Here is a 15,387-nt window from a genome sequence, read left to right on the forward strand (position 1 = left end):
TCAGAAAAGTTTCTTCAGGCAGTATGTGGAGGGTCCTACTTGGAAAAGAGCAAAACGTGATGTACGCTTGGGATATGGGGCAGGGCAAGTGACTGAGCGATGGTGGAGGACTACTTTGGGATCAGTGACTATAGTTCTATTAATTTTAAAATAGTTATGGAAAGGGACAAAACTGGTCCACAGGTCGAAGTTCGAAATTGGGGAAAGGCAAATTTTGATGGAATTAGACAGGAGCTTGCAAAGGTTGATTGGAGTAGCTTGTTTGAGAGCAAAAGGACCTCCGGCAAGTGGAAGGCCTTTAAAGGTGAAATAGCTAGAGTTCAGGGACTATATGTTCCTGTTAGGGTAAAGGGCAAGCTAGCAGGAGTAGGGAACTCTGGGTGACAAAACATATCGAGGTTTTTGCCAGGAAAAAGGAGACGTGGCTCAGGTGCAAGCAGCTAGAATCAAGGGATTCCCTGGAGGTGTACAGGGGACATAGGAATATACTCAAGAAGGAAATTAGGGGGGCATGAACTAACTTTGGCTGGGAGGATTAAGGTGAATCCAAAGGGATTCTTTAAGTATATTAAAGGAAAAAGAATAACTCGAGAGAAAATAAGACCCCTCAAGGACCAAAGTGGACACATATGTATGGAACCACAGGAGATGGGTGAGGTTCTCAACGAATATTTCTCCTCTATGTTCACCGTGGAGAAAGACATGAAGATTTGGGAACTTGGGAAAGTTAGTGGTGATATACTGGGGACAGTTTGCATTACAGTAGAAGAGGTGATGGACATATTAAAATGTATGAAGATGGATAAATGTCCTAGCCCTGACATAAATATCCAAGAATATTGCGTGAGACTAGAGAAGAAATTGCAGGAGCCCTGACTGAGATATTTGCACCATTGTTAGCCACAGTGAGGTACCAGAAGACTGGAGGGTAGCAAATGTTGTGCCCTCATTTAAGAAGAGTTGCAAAGAAAAACCTGGGAGTTATAGACCGATAAGCCTAACATCTGTGGTGGGTAAGTCATTAGAGAGGATTCTGAGGGATGATATACAGGCATTTGGAAAGACAGGGCTTGATTAGGAGTAGTAAGCACGGCTTACAAATGCCTTACAAATTTGTTAAAGTTCTTTGATGAAGTGACCAGGAAAGTTGATAAAGGTAGGGTGGTAAATGTAGTCTACATGGACTTCAGTAAGGCCTTTGATAGAGTTCCACGTGGTAGACTGCTCTGGAAGGTTAGATCACATGCAATCCAGGGACAGCTGGCAAACTGGATACACAATTGGCTTGATGATAGGAAGCAGAGGGTAATTTTGGAGGGATGCTTGTCAGATTGGAGGCCTATGACTAGTGATGTGCCTCTGAGGTCAGTGTTGCGCCCAGTGTTGTTTGTTATCTCTATCAACAATTTGGATGAGAATGTACAAGGCATGATCAGTAAGTTTGCAGATGATACAAAAATAGGTGGTATTGTAGACAGGAAGAATCTTAATCAGCTGGGGAAGTGGGCCAAAAAAATGGCAAATGGAGAGCAATACAAATAGTGTGATATGTTGCATTTTGGAAAGTCAAATCAAGATAGGACTTTCGCGGTGAATGGTAGAACCTTAAGGAGTATCGTGGAACAGAGGGACCTGGGAGTTCAGGTGCATGGTTCTATTAAGGTGGAGTCACAGTTGAATAGGGCAGTGAAGAAGCCTTTTCTCATGCTGGCCTTCATTGCGTATGGAAGTTGTGAAGTTATGTTGCAGTTGTACAGGATGTTGGTGAGGCCGCACCTAAAGTATTGTGTTCAGTTGTGGTCACCTTGCTATAGGAAAGATGTTATTAAACTGGAGAGAGTGCAGAAGAGATTTACAAGGATGTTGCCAGGACTCGAGGGACTGAGTTACCGGGAGAGATTGGACAGGCTAAGACTTTTTTTCTTTGGAGCACAGCAGACTGAGGGATGATCTTACAGAGGCATGGATAAGGTGATTGCACTCAGTCTTTTGCTCACAGTTGAGGAATCGAGAACTAGAGGGCATAGGTTTAAGTTAAGAGGGGAAAGAATTAATGGGAACCCAAACAGCAACTTTTTTACACAGAGGATGATACATATGTGGAATGATCCGCCAGAGAAAGTGGTTGAAGCAGGAACATTGACAACGTTTAAAGGCATTTGGACAGGTACATGGATAGGAAAGGTTTAGAGGGATATGGGCCAAATGCAGGCAAATGGGATTAATTTAGGTGGGCATTTTGGTTGGCATGGACCAGTTTGGACCAAAGGGTCTGTCTCTGTGCCTTAGATTTTATGATTCTATGGAATTCTATGGGGAACTCCATTTTAAAGGCAACCCCAGCCACTTCTTTTTGGTCCACAGCTACTCATGGCTGCAAGAGGTCTCAGAAACTTCCCTCGATAGACTGCTGGGTGGTGTGGACGAGCTGTGTAATGTCCTCGACTCTTGCATGTGGCGCGGGAGGGAAACCAGCTAGCAAGGATACCAACCCAGCAACATTGGTCAGTGCTGTTGCCTGCCGCACAGTCTGTTTTAACCCTTATACGGTGGACAAATAACTACGAGTAGACATCTTTTTGTATAACCAGTATTTATTTAACCCACACAATCAATAATCACCCACCCGACCAACAATAAGTTATCTTACAGAAAATACTAGAATTCAAGTCCAATACAAGACTTTGACTTAATTTTGCGTGACTGGCAAGTACCCAAGCAGATATTGGCTTTTATCTGTGCACTGGTCTTGGTAGTCATCTGCGTAGTCTGGTCCTTTGGTCTGGTCTGGCACTCTGGCTCTGGTCTTCTTTCCTTCCTTCTCGAGTGTGGTGGCTGTCCATTGTTGTAGCTCGTTCGTGGGGTCAGAGAGAGAGAGATTCCTGGTTGCGTAGCACCCTTTATACCCTGTTGAGTCTCACGCCCCTTTTGGCCATTGCCAATCAATTGATCAGGACTTGATCCCCCGATCGATAAGGGTCCAATCAGGTGCTACCACACCGACCTCTGGGTATGTCCCCAACGGCCATGACTGTAGGTGCTGGAGGCACATGGGTCACATACCTCCCTCCTAAATAAGGGGTGCCCTTATGTCTGGTACACAACCCAGTGTGACCAGAAAGTCTCTTTCATCCTGGAGATGAAACAACCTAGTGTGACCACAGTCTCTTTCATCCTGGAGATGACCCATATCCTGTTTATTCCCTTGTCAGGATTGCAGTCTGTTTGTCTCTGTCTTTAAACTGCAGCCTGTCGTTTTAGTTTTTGCCCAATTGTCCCAGAGTGCTCTACAAATCGCCATTTTAGATGACCTGTTTGGCCACAGTGCCAACTCCCTGTGCTGGAGGACAAATATCCAGTGCTGCATAAAGATGAATGAGCTCCTTTGTTCTGCCAGAGTATGTCAGTTTTCCCATTACTCTCAACTCTCACCCATCCATCACATACAGACAAGCTCACTCACTACCAGCTCAAGGATCCCACCACTCCCACATATTTTCATCTTTCTTGTGGATGTAGCCCCATCACCTCATTGCTCTACTCAACATCCTCATATGCCAGGCGTCCTTAGCATCTTTTTTTATTCATTCATAGGACAAGGGCATCACTGGCTGGCCAGCATTTATTGCGCAATCCTAGTTGCCCTTGAACTGAATGGTTTCCTAGGCCAATTCAGAGGGCAGTTGAGAGTCAATCACATTGCTGTGACTCTGGAGTTACATGTAGGCCAGATCAGATAAGGATGGCAGATTTTATTCCCTAAAGGACATTAGTGAACCATTTGTATTTTTCCAACAATTAATAATGGTTTCATGGTCATCAGTAGATTCTGAATTCCAGATATTTTTTATTGAATTCAATTTTCACTATCTGCCATTGCGGGATTTGATCCTAGGTCCCCAGAACATTAGTTGAGTTTCTGGATTAATAGTCTATCGATAGTACCACTAGGCCATCGCCTCCCCTTGCAATCCCCCCATCTGTCTTCAGGGGGAACTTCATTCACCAGCCACTTCTTCTCCGTCCATAGCTACTCATGGCTGTAGGAAATCCGTCCCCAGGTTTGTGGAAGCCTTCTTCAGTAGTATGCTGGGTGCAGTGGAGGAGGAGGTGATGTTCTTGATTCTCACATAGGATTGCTGGCACACAAGATGGGTGGAAAAATGCCCAAATTGGAAGCCCTCTCTGAATTTCAGGAGACAGCCCTCCAGCAGGCCTGGGAGGGAGTTGACTGCTCTTATGCCAACAGTGAGATGGACAGTGATAAACCAACTGAGGATCAAGTACACTATTATCCATCACACAAAACTGATCTGAATCATGTTTCCTGTATCCTGCAATGCACTAATGAATTCCCCCTTCCCTCACAGGCACATAAGGGGAAAAGCCCTGGCAGTCCACCAGCCAAGTCCAAAAGACTTGTAACACCAGCCAGATGGTTTTCCTAACATGGAGATCGAATGTGAGCCATCATTGCTTTCCCCCATATCCTCTATCAGAGGATTGCTGGAGGCCAGGAATCTGTTGAGGCCCAGTCGGATGACATGCTTCTGGAATTGATCATGCCTCAGTTGCTGGAGCTCCAAGGCAAATTTGGGAACATCAGGAAGGAATGTCAAGTACACTCCTCGGATTGAAAGAGGGATCTGAGGAGTCCCACCTCCTTCTATGTAATGAAAGACCATGCCTAATCCACCTAACTTACATATCTTTGGATACTAAAGGACAATTTACATGACCAATCCATCTAACCTACACATTTTTGAATTAAGAAAGGAAACCGGAACATTTGTAGGAAACCCACGCAGACATGGGGAGAACGTGCAAACTCCACATAGTCACCCAAGATCAGTCATTCCTTAGACCAACAGAAGTGATCTCTTTGCAACATTATCACCACCATCGAGAGTGGCACTGTGGCACAGTGGTTAGCACTGCTATTTCACAGCACCAGGGACCTGGGTTCAATTCCAGCCTTGGGTCACTGTTCGTGTGGAGTTTGCATGCTCTTCCCATGTCAGTGTGGATTTTCTCCCACAGCCCAAAGATGTGTAGGTTAGGATGATTGGCCATGCTAAATTGCATTTTTCTGTCAGGGGGATTATTAGCAGGGTAAATATATGTGGTTACAGGGATAGGGCCTGGGTGTGATTGTTGTTTTTGCAGGCTCAATGGACCAAATGGCCTTCTTCTGCACTGTAGGGGTTCTATTCTATTCTATGATATGACTCAGGTCACTGAAAGTAAACAAACTTCCAGCAGCGAGACAGGAGTCAGTCATTGGATGTGAACTTGAGACATCATAACATTCAAGGATATGAGACAAGTGCTGGAAAATGGGATTAGCATGACTTTAGTGGTAGTTATTGTTGGTGCAGAGTCAAATGGTCGAAGGGCTTTTTCTGCACCATATAATTCTATGACCTTTGAGGTCTTACTTTTCAACTTACCTCCTCCCCAAATTTGGGATCTCATCCCCTTTTTTAACCAATGCCATTGGTACCAATGTGTACCACAACCAGTGTGTACCCTCCCCCTCCAAATGTACTGTAGCCACTCTGAGACACCCTTGATCCTAGCACCAGGAGGCAACATACCATTCTAGAGTCACACTTATGGCCACAGAAATGCCTAACTATTCCCCTTGCAATTAAATCCCCTGCAGCTCCAGCTCTGAAACCTGGGCTTCCAGGAGCTGCAGCTGGAGATACTTCCTGCAACTTGCTAGCCCCCGGTCATTGCAAATGTTCCCAGCTTCCCACATGGAGCATGAGGAGCAAGCCATATTTTTGAGCTCTCCTTCCATGACTTACCCCTTTAAATTAAACCTTTTGAAACAATTACTCTGGGCCCTCCTTTCCTGATCCTCATTACTACAGAATATACAAAAAGATCTTACACTCTGTAAGCAATAAAAGCTGTAAATACTTACTTGATCTTATCCAAGAATTACCAGTCAGTTGTCTCTTTTGTAGCCTGTACTGCTGCAACAGGGCAAGACTACTCCCTGATGATTTAAGAAGCTAGAAAGCAAAAGTCAATGCAAAAAAAAACCTCTTCCCCTCTATACCCAATTCTCACTGTGCTCCAAATCCCAACACTCACTCTGGCTGTGTCTCACTCAGAATTTACTTTACTCAGAGGCAGTAAGGGCGTGGAATGCTCTGCCTGCAGCAGTTATGGACTCGCCAACTTTAAGGGCGTTCAAATGGTCAGTGGATAGGCATATGGATAACATTGGAATAGTTTAGGTTAGAGGGTCATTAGATTCGTTCCACTGGTTGGTGCAACATCGAAGGCCAAAGGGCCTGTACTGTGCTGTAATGTTCTATGAATGTGTTCTCTCCCACTGCTCATGGACAAAGCTCACGGGTCACTGAATGATGTTCCCTTGCTCCTATTTTCTATGTTGCATGTTTCTGTCTCACACAGAATCTTACAGAGCATAAGATGGCCATTGGGATTATTGAGTGTGCTTAGACTCTTTAAAATAACATTCTACCTAGTCCCACTCCCTTATCCCCATAACCTTCCAGATACCAGTCCAATTCTCTTTTGAGTACCTCCATCAAATCCATCTCCACCCCCTTCTCAGGAAGTTTGTTCTCGAGTCTAACCACCCGCTGAGTGAAAAAAAAACTCAAGAACAGTTTCTTCCCTGCTGCCAACAGCTTTTTGAATGGACTTACCTTGCATTAAGTTGATTTTTCTCTACACCCTAGCTATGATTGTAACACTACATTCTGCACTCTCTCCTTTCCTTCTCTATGTCTGTATGCTTTGTCTGTATGATGCACAAGAAACAATACTTTTCACAGTATGCTAATACATGTGACAATAAATCAAATCAAAAAGTTTCCTCACATTACTTTTACTCCTTTTGCCAATTATTTTGAATGTGTGCCCTATAGTTCCTGATGCTTTCTTGAATGAGAATAGTTCCTCACTATTTACTCTGTCCATAGCTGTAAGTATCTTAAATACCTCCATTAAGTCTCCTTTCAGCCTTCTTTTCTTCAAAGCAAACAGACCCAACCTTTCTAATCTATCATCAGAGCCACAGTTCTTTATCCCTGGGATCATTTTTGTGAATTTCCTGGCACCCAAAACTGGATGCTGTCTCCGGATCAGGCCTAACTAATGTATTATACTAGTGTAGGTGTCTCACTCTGACTCTTTTTCTCCTGTCTGTCATTCTTTTTACATGTCTCTCAGTATGTCTCTATCTGCCTTTCTCTTCGACACTCTATTTATGTGTGTCTTTCCTCTTTCTCTCTATTTATCTGTCTGACTCCTTTTCCCTTCCTCTCTCTATCTCGGAGTCTTTCCTTCTCTGCTGCCCCCGGATTCCGACAAGAAGCAGCGACGTAAAGACGGAGGGGACGCAGATTCCCTGGCTCCATGCTGGGAGTGGGAGGGAGCCGCTCCACTCGGACCCTCCCAAAGCAAAACCCAATCAGCTGGAGATTGGGAATCAGCTTGTCCTCACACAACACTGAGCGAACGGGTAAGTGACCTTCTGTTATGTACACGGGTTATATTAGAGTGAAGGTGGCCAGAGATTGGGAATGATTGGCAGTGGAGGAGAGATTATTAGGGTTTGAGGAGGACATGACATCACTTGGTAAATAAATATTCAATGTATTTAAATCCTGCATGTTAATAACTGGCGAAAGCTGAGGTGGGGGGGGGGGGTGGTTGCGATGTTGGAGGAGGAGAGGGTAGTGTTGTTGATGTTGTCGAGGCAGTGTGAGGGGTTGTAGGAGGCAGACTGTAATGTTACCGCAGTGTCGCTGCATTAAGAGCAGACATCCTGATCCTGCAGTATTCACCCGGTTCTTAGCCTTGCAGAGGCCCAGAGCTCTCGAATCCCACTGCTGAATCTCAATCACAGCGCCTGCTGCCTTCTGTCAGTCCAGACAACCTTCTGTTAAGACTTCAGCATGCGCTTGATTTCATTTTTATCTTTAAAACTTAAACTTTCACCCCATTCATCGCTGAAATGACAGATTGATGATTTATAATCCGATTGCTATTTGTGGGATCTTGCTGTGCGCAAATTGTCTACTCCGCGGTGTCAGCCGTGGTTCCCAAGTCATTGGTTGTAAAATACTTTGGGACCCCCTGAGATCGCAAAAGGAGCCATAAAGAATGGGTCATTTCTTACACTTGGGTAGTGTTTAACCTGTGCTACCTGCCCCTCACCTGAGTGACAATGAGGGTTGTCAGGCTATTCGACTACAGAAGCCATGGGAATCATGCCAGGATGTGTCCCCATCCAGTATATATACACACACACACACACACCTGCATCATCTCCTGAAACTTTAGCCAGGGTCACTGACCAAGAACAGGCTGGTGCCCAGGGGCCAGTATTTTAGTGGGCCAAAGGGCCTGTTTCTGTGCTGGGCTGTTCTTTATTCTTCAGTGACCTCAGCTTACTTCATGCTGAGTAAAGCACAAACCAATGTCAGACTATCCTAGGCCAAATGATCCAGTGGCACATTGGACAGCGTACTATTCCTTTGAACTGCTAGTTAACTCCCAAATAATTAAAAAAAAATAAGCATTAGCTGAACCATTTTATTGTACACTTAAAAAAATCTGGAAAAACAAAGGACAGTAAGCATCAGCTGGTGTGTGGCAGTGTAGTGGTTATGGTGCTAGATCAGTAACCATGGCAATTTATGCAATTGAATTTAATAAACTTGGGCCGCACAGTGGTTAGCACTGCTTCCTCGCAATGCCAGGGATCCGGGTTCAATTCTGGCCCCGGATCACTGTCTGTGGAGTTTGCACGTTCTCCCCATGTCTGCATGGGTTTCTTCCAGGTACTCCGCTTTCCTCCCACAGTCCAGAGTGTGGGTTAGGTTGATTGGTCATTGTAATTTGATCCTAGTGTCAGGGGAATAGCAGAGTAAATGTGTGGGGTTGTGGGGCAAGGGCCTGGGTGGGATTGTGGTCGGTGCAGACTCAAAGGGCCCAATGGCCTCCTTCTGTGCTGTAGGGATTCTATGAAATTTGGTTGGCATTCTCAACAGGACAGGTAGTATTTGTGGAGCGAGAAACAGACTGGAAGATCTGTTAATGTTTCAGGTCAATAAATTTTCATCTGACTTGGAAAAGGCTAGAGATTTTCCAAGGCAGGGAAATGAAAGAGGGAAGAACAAATAAAAGAAGATCTGATGTGGTGAAACATAGGAGAGAAGACATGGCAAATTGCATTAATCTCACCTTTCAATCTCAGATCTTACGGTTTGTTCTTCCTCCCCTCCCCCACCTCTGCACTTCTTTAAAATCTGTTACATCTCGAAACCCTCTCCGGTTCTAGTAAAAGATCATCAAGCTGAAATGTTAACTCTGTTTCTTCACGGATGCTGTCTGACCTGCTGTGTGTGACCAGTATTGTTATGGTTTTATTTCAGCTTTCCAGCATCTGCAGTGTTTTACTTTTTTAATAACAAATTATTATACCTTCAGGATTGTTAAATTGCTATGAAGACTAACTAGTTCATTAATGTCGGTCATGGAAGGGAGGCTGACACTTGCTCGTCTTTTCTATCTTTAACTCAAGTATATCTGGTTGCCTCTTAATTCCCTTTGGAGAGATCTAGTAAGGTTATTACCTTATCTGGGCATTGCTGTAGCCAGAACATTTTCTGTAATACTCATAAATTCAAGTTTTTATGTATTACTAATTGCCAGAGCGTTTAATGATTGCTGGGTCATGAAAAAAAGGTCCGATTACACTATTATAGTCCAACCTTCCAATTCTTGCTATAGACATTATTTAAGGCCCCATGGTGTCACTTCTTGGTGTGGATATGCCGAATCGGTTGGACTTAAACCTGGTGTTGTCAGACTTTTTACTGTGGTCACTTCTTGGACCAAAGGAGATCTGAGGAGAGGTTTGTTAAAGTACTAGAAGAATATGACAGGTTTAGATTGGTATAAATGAAAAACTACTCCCACTAACTGATTGTACAAGATTTAAGAATTTGGGCAAGAGATAGAGGGGGATTGAAGGGAGAACAGTTTTATGCAGAGAGTGGTAATGACCTGGAACTTGGTGCCGATAAGGGTAGTGAAAACCGAGAAGGTCATTGATTTCAAAAGGAAATTGAACGGGTGCTTGTGGGAAATAAACTTGTAGGTTCTGGGGATAGAGTGAATTGCAGTGGTGGTTGTGGTTTCTGACTGGATTACTCTGCAGAGGGTTGGCATTAATCTGATGGGCAGAGTGGCTTCCTTCTGTGTCGTCATTACACTAAACTCAAGGTTGATATTGATAAATCTTTGGATGCTGAGGGTATCAGCAGATTCAGGAATAGGACAGGAAAGAAGAGTTGAGATGAAAAATCAACTCTGCTCTTATTGACGAACGCAGAAGACTTGAGGACTGTTACTTCACTCCTCCTATTTCTTATTCTCTGATAAGAAATGTGAAGCAGGGTAAATCACAAAGAGCAGAATCTGAAAAAACACGCATATTGAGTTTAGAATTTTGTGTAAGCACAGATTCCTTGGAAAGCACCAAGAATGGCTCCAACAAGCCATAAACTCTTTGTCCTGTGTCACCTGAGCACCTATAATGGGTATACATCACATTCCCCTTTCAATTTATTCAGGCAGGTCATTTTGGGGAGGTGATGGCTGACAATCTGGAGATTTTCCTGAAATCAATGGGCAGGGGAAGAAATAGTAATTTTTAATAGACAATGTTTCAATCAACTCGAGAATTGATCTTGCTGAAGCTCTCTTTTTTTGTCATGCCATCAATATCTCCAGAACGTCAAGCTTATTCAAACTTATTCAGCTCTTAGACAAATTGGCTTCAGCAAGTTGACTTCTGGATTCATTTTCAAAATCTTTCAGGGTCACCCTCCACCCAATCAGGGGACCCCCACTGTAACTTCATTGAACACCCCTGATATATCTCTACCTTACTACCCATTCTCTGATTCTTCCAGTCCAATATTGATGGCTATTCCTTGAATCATTCCATATTTGACCTTTAGAGTTCTTCCACAAAACTTTCCTTGCTTTGCCAGCCCCTTTGTTATTTTTATGAATGTCCTAAAACCTACACTTTTGTCTTGTTCTATATGGTCTTAATGCCCTTCCCACTCTTTTCTCTATGCATCTGCTTTTCTCACCATGTAAAAGTTCTGATATGTTTAATTTGCGTCAGGAATGCTTCAAGAGGAGACTTGCATTCATACACTTTTCACAGCCTCAGGATATTCTAAAGTGCTTTACAACCATTTGTAGTACTTTTGAAATGCATTCAATATAGTAACGTACGAAATACAATAGCAATTTGTGTCTGGCAAACTTCCACAAACAACACTGTGGTAATTCCAGATAATCTGTTTTAGTGATGCAGACTGAGAGATAAACATTGACCAGGAAACTGGGGTAACTCCCCTGCTCTTTGAAATAGTGGCCGAGGTCTTTTACATCCATTTGAGAGACAAGAACATAAGAACATAAGAACATAAGAAATAGGAGCAGGAGTAGGCCATCTAGCCCTTCGAGCCTGCCCCGCCATTCAATAAGATCATGACTGATCTGTCGTGGCTCAGTTCCACTTTCCCGCCCTCTCCCCATAACCCTTAATCCCTTCTCTTATCAAAAACCCATCAACCCGCTTCTTAAAAATATTTAGCGAGGCAGCCTCCACCACTTCAACGGGCAGAGAATTCCAGAGATTCACCACCCTTTGAGTGAAGAAGTTCCTCCTCAACTCCGTTCTAAACCGCCTCCCCTTTATCTTGAGGCTGTGCCCCCTAGTCCTACTGTCTTTTTTGAGCAGGAAGAGTCTCTCCACCTCTATCCTATCCATCCCATTCATCATCTTATACGTCTCAATGAGATCTCCCCTCATTCTTCTAAACTCTAACGAGTACAAGCCTAGTTTATTCAGCCTCTCCTCATAGCTCAATCCCCTCAACTCCGGTATCAGCCTAGTAAACCTCCTCTGCACTCCCTCCAGGGCCAAAATATCCTTGCGCAGGTGCGGCGCCCAAAACTGCACACAGTACTCCAGCTGCGGCCTCACCAATGCCCTATACAGCTGCAGCAAGACCTCCCTACTTTTATATTCAATCCCCCTCGCTATGAAGGCCAGCATCCCATTCGCCTTCCTGACCACCTGCTGCACCTGCAAGCTGGGTTTTTGCGATTCATGCACAAGGACCCCGAGGTCCCTCTGCACCGTCGCCTGCTGCAGTTTTTCGCCACGTAAGTAATAGTCCTTCCTACCATTCTTCCTACCAAAGTGGACCACCTCACACTTGCCAACATTAAATTCCATTTGCCATTTCCTGGCCCATTCGCCCAGCCTATCTAGATCCTTCTGCAGACTCTCCACACCCTCCGCACAATTTGCCGTTCCCCCAATCTTGGTGTCATCAGCAAATTTCGACACCCTGCACTCGGTTCCCTCCTCCAGATCATCTATATAAATGGTAAATAGCTGAGGCCCCAGCACCGACCCCTGGGGCACCCCACTAGTCACCATCCGCCAATCCGAATAGCACCCATTGACCCCCACTCTCTGCCTCCTATTTGACAACCAATCCTCTATCCACGCTAACACCCTACCCCCAACTCCATGTCCCCTGACCTTCTGCAATAACCTCTTGTGAGGTACCTTGTCAAACGCCTTCTGAAAATCCAGAAAGACCACATCCACCGGCTCTCCTCTATCCACTGCCCTAGACACATCCTCATAGAACTCCAGTAAATTTGTCAGACACGACTTCCCTTTAATGAAACCGTGTTGCGTCCGCCCTATCAAGCAATTCCCTTCAAGATGCCTCGCAATTTCCTGCTTAATGATGGATTCTAACATTTTACCTACCACAGACGTTAAACTAACCGGCCTATAATTCCCCGCCTTTTGCCTGGCACCCTTCTTAAACAACGGCGTAACATTAGCCGTTTTCCAATCTTCCGGCACTTCCCCGGAATCCAGCGACGTCTGGAAAATAACCACCAAGGCATCCACTATCACCTCCGCCATTTCTTTCAGAACCCTCGGATGCATTCCATCCGGTCCTGGGGACTTGTCCACAATCAGCCCCTCCAGTCTGTCGAGCACCACCTCTCTAGTAACAGTAATGTCATTAAGACCCTCCATTCCTACCACCTTTCCATCGCTAACACCCGGCAAATTATTCACGTCCTCCTCCGTGAAGACAGAAACAAAAAAGTTATTCAAGACCTTCGCCATATCCCCATCCCCTACCACTAGCTCCCCTTTCTCATCCTCTAAAGGACCAACGTTCACCCTAGCCAGCCTCTTCCTTTTTATATATTTATAAAAACTCTTGCTATCCTTTTTTATATTAAGTGCTAGCCCAGCCTCATAGCTTCTCCTACCCTCCTTTATCAACTTCTTTGTCAATCTTTGTTGACATTTAAACCTTTCCCAATCCTCTTCTCGCCCACTGCTCTTAGCTACTCTAAATTCCTCCGCTTTTAATTTAACACTTTCCTTCACCTCCTTTGTTATCCACGGCTTATTACCTCTCTTCCTACTGTCCTTTTTAACCATCGGAATAAATTTCTGCTGAGCACCAAGAAAGATCTCCTTAAAGATCCTCCACTGCTCCTCAGCAGACCTACCTTCCAACACATTCCCCCAGTCCACATTCGCCAATTCTTCTCTCATCCTACCATACTCCCCTCTATTCAAACAAAGGACGCGTGTCCGGGAACCCACTTTCTCCTCCTCCATCTGCACCAGAAACTCCACCATACAATGATCACTCTCTCCAAGAGGATCCTTCACCGCAAGGTCCCTAATTCTACCCGCCTCATTACATAGCACCAGATCCAAGATAGCTTGCTCCCTCGTCAGCTCCAACACACACTGTTCAAGGAAATTATCCCGGCAGCATTCCAAGAACTCCTCCTCGAGCCCACCTCGTCCAACATGGGTCGACCAATCAATATGCAGATTGAAATCTCCCATAACTACTGCCGTCCCATTCCTGCACGCCGCACTTATTTGCGCGTTAACAGCCCGCCCCACCTCCAGATCATTATTCGGGGGCCTGGGCTCGGGTTAGTATTTCATTCAAAGTGAAAACGACAAATTTTAATTCAAAAAAACAAAAGAAAGTACAGCACAGGAACAGGCCCTTCAGCCCTCCAAGTCTGTGCCGATCATATATCCTAACTAAACAAAAAGCCATATCCCCCTGTTCCCTCTATATTAATGTGCCCACCCAGATGCCTCTTAAATGTTGTTAATGTACTTGCTTCCGCCACCACCTCTGGCAGCACATTCCAGGCACCCACCATTCAGCGTGAAAAACATCCCCGCACTTCTCCCTTAAACTTTCTCCCTCTCACCTTGAACCTGTGCCCCCTTATAATTGACACTTCCACCCTTCGAAAAAGTCTCTGACGATCCACCCTGCCCATGCCTCTCATAATTTAAATTTTATTTATTTATTAGTCACATGTAGGCTTATGTTAATACTGCCACGAAGATACTGTGAAATTCCCCTAGTCGCCACACTCCGGCACCTGTTTGGGGACACTGATGGAGAATTTAGCATGGCCAATCCACCTAACCAGCACGTCTTTTGGACTCTGGGAGGAAACCGGAGCACCTGGAGGAAACCTACGCAGACATGGGGAGAACATGCAGACTCCACACAGTGACCCAAGCCGGGGAGAACATGCAGACTCCACACAGTGACCCAAGCCGGGAATCGAATCCAGGTCCCTGGCACTGTGAGGCGACAATGCTAACTACTGTGCCACAATGTCGTTGATTTTGTAGATCTCTATCAGGTTTCCTTTCAGCCTCCATCTTTCCAGTGAAAACAATCCTAGTTTATTCAACCTCTCCCCATAATTAACACTCTCGAGACCAAGCAACATCCTGGTGAACCTTAGGGTCATAGAAGTTTGGAAACAGGCCCTTCGGCCCAACTTGTCCATGCCGCCCTTTTTTTTAAAACCCTTAAGCTAATCCCAATTGCCCACGTTTGGCCCAGATCCTTCTATACCCATCGTACCCATGTAACTATCTAAATGTTTTTTAAAAGACAAAATTGTACCTGCCTCTACTACTACCTCTGGCAGCTTGTTCCAGACACACCACCCTCTGTGTGAAAAAATTGCACCTCTGGACCTTTTTGTATCTCTCCCCTGTCATCTTAAACCTATGCCCTTTAGTTTTAGATTCCCCTACTTTTGGGAAAAGATAATGACTATCTATCTGATCTATGCCCCTCATTATTTTATAGACCTCTATAAGGTCACCTCTCAGCCTCCTGTGCTCCAGAGAAAAAGTCCCAGTCTATCCAATCTCTTGTTATAACTCAATCCATCAAGTCCTGGTAGCATCCTGGTAAATCTTTTCTG

The 15,387-nt window shown here is 44.7% G+C and overlaps 1 protein-coding gene across 2 annotated transcripts in view; it reads left to right on the forward strand.

Moving 5' to 3' along the window:
• Window positions 1-7,433: 7,433 nt before the first annotated feature.
• LOC145353604 (syntaphilin-like) overlaps window positions 7,434-15,387 on the forward strand; it is a 44,346-nt gene continuing 36,392 nt past the window's right edge. Inside the window, exon 1 of one of the 2 annotated variants that reach the window (XM_080204363.1) lies at window positions 7,434-7,507. The gene's annotated coding sequence lies outside the window, so the exon portion shown is untranslated. Of the gene's footprint in view, window positions 7,508-7,564; window positions 7,625-15,387 lie in introns of those variants that run through there. The other variant, XM_080204364.1, reaches the window with a different exon arrangement.

Source organism: Carcharhinus amblyrhynchos, chromosome 16 (assembly GCF_965287045.1).
Source record: "Carcharhinus amblyrhynchos chromosome 16, sCarAmb.v2.hapA, whole genome shotgun sequence".
Classification (NCBI taxonomy): Eukaryota; Metazoa; Chordata; class Chondrichthyes; order Carcharhiniformes; family Carcharhinidae; genus Carcharhinus; species Carcharhinus amblyrhynchos.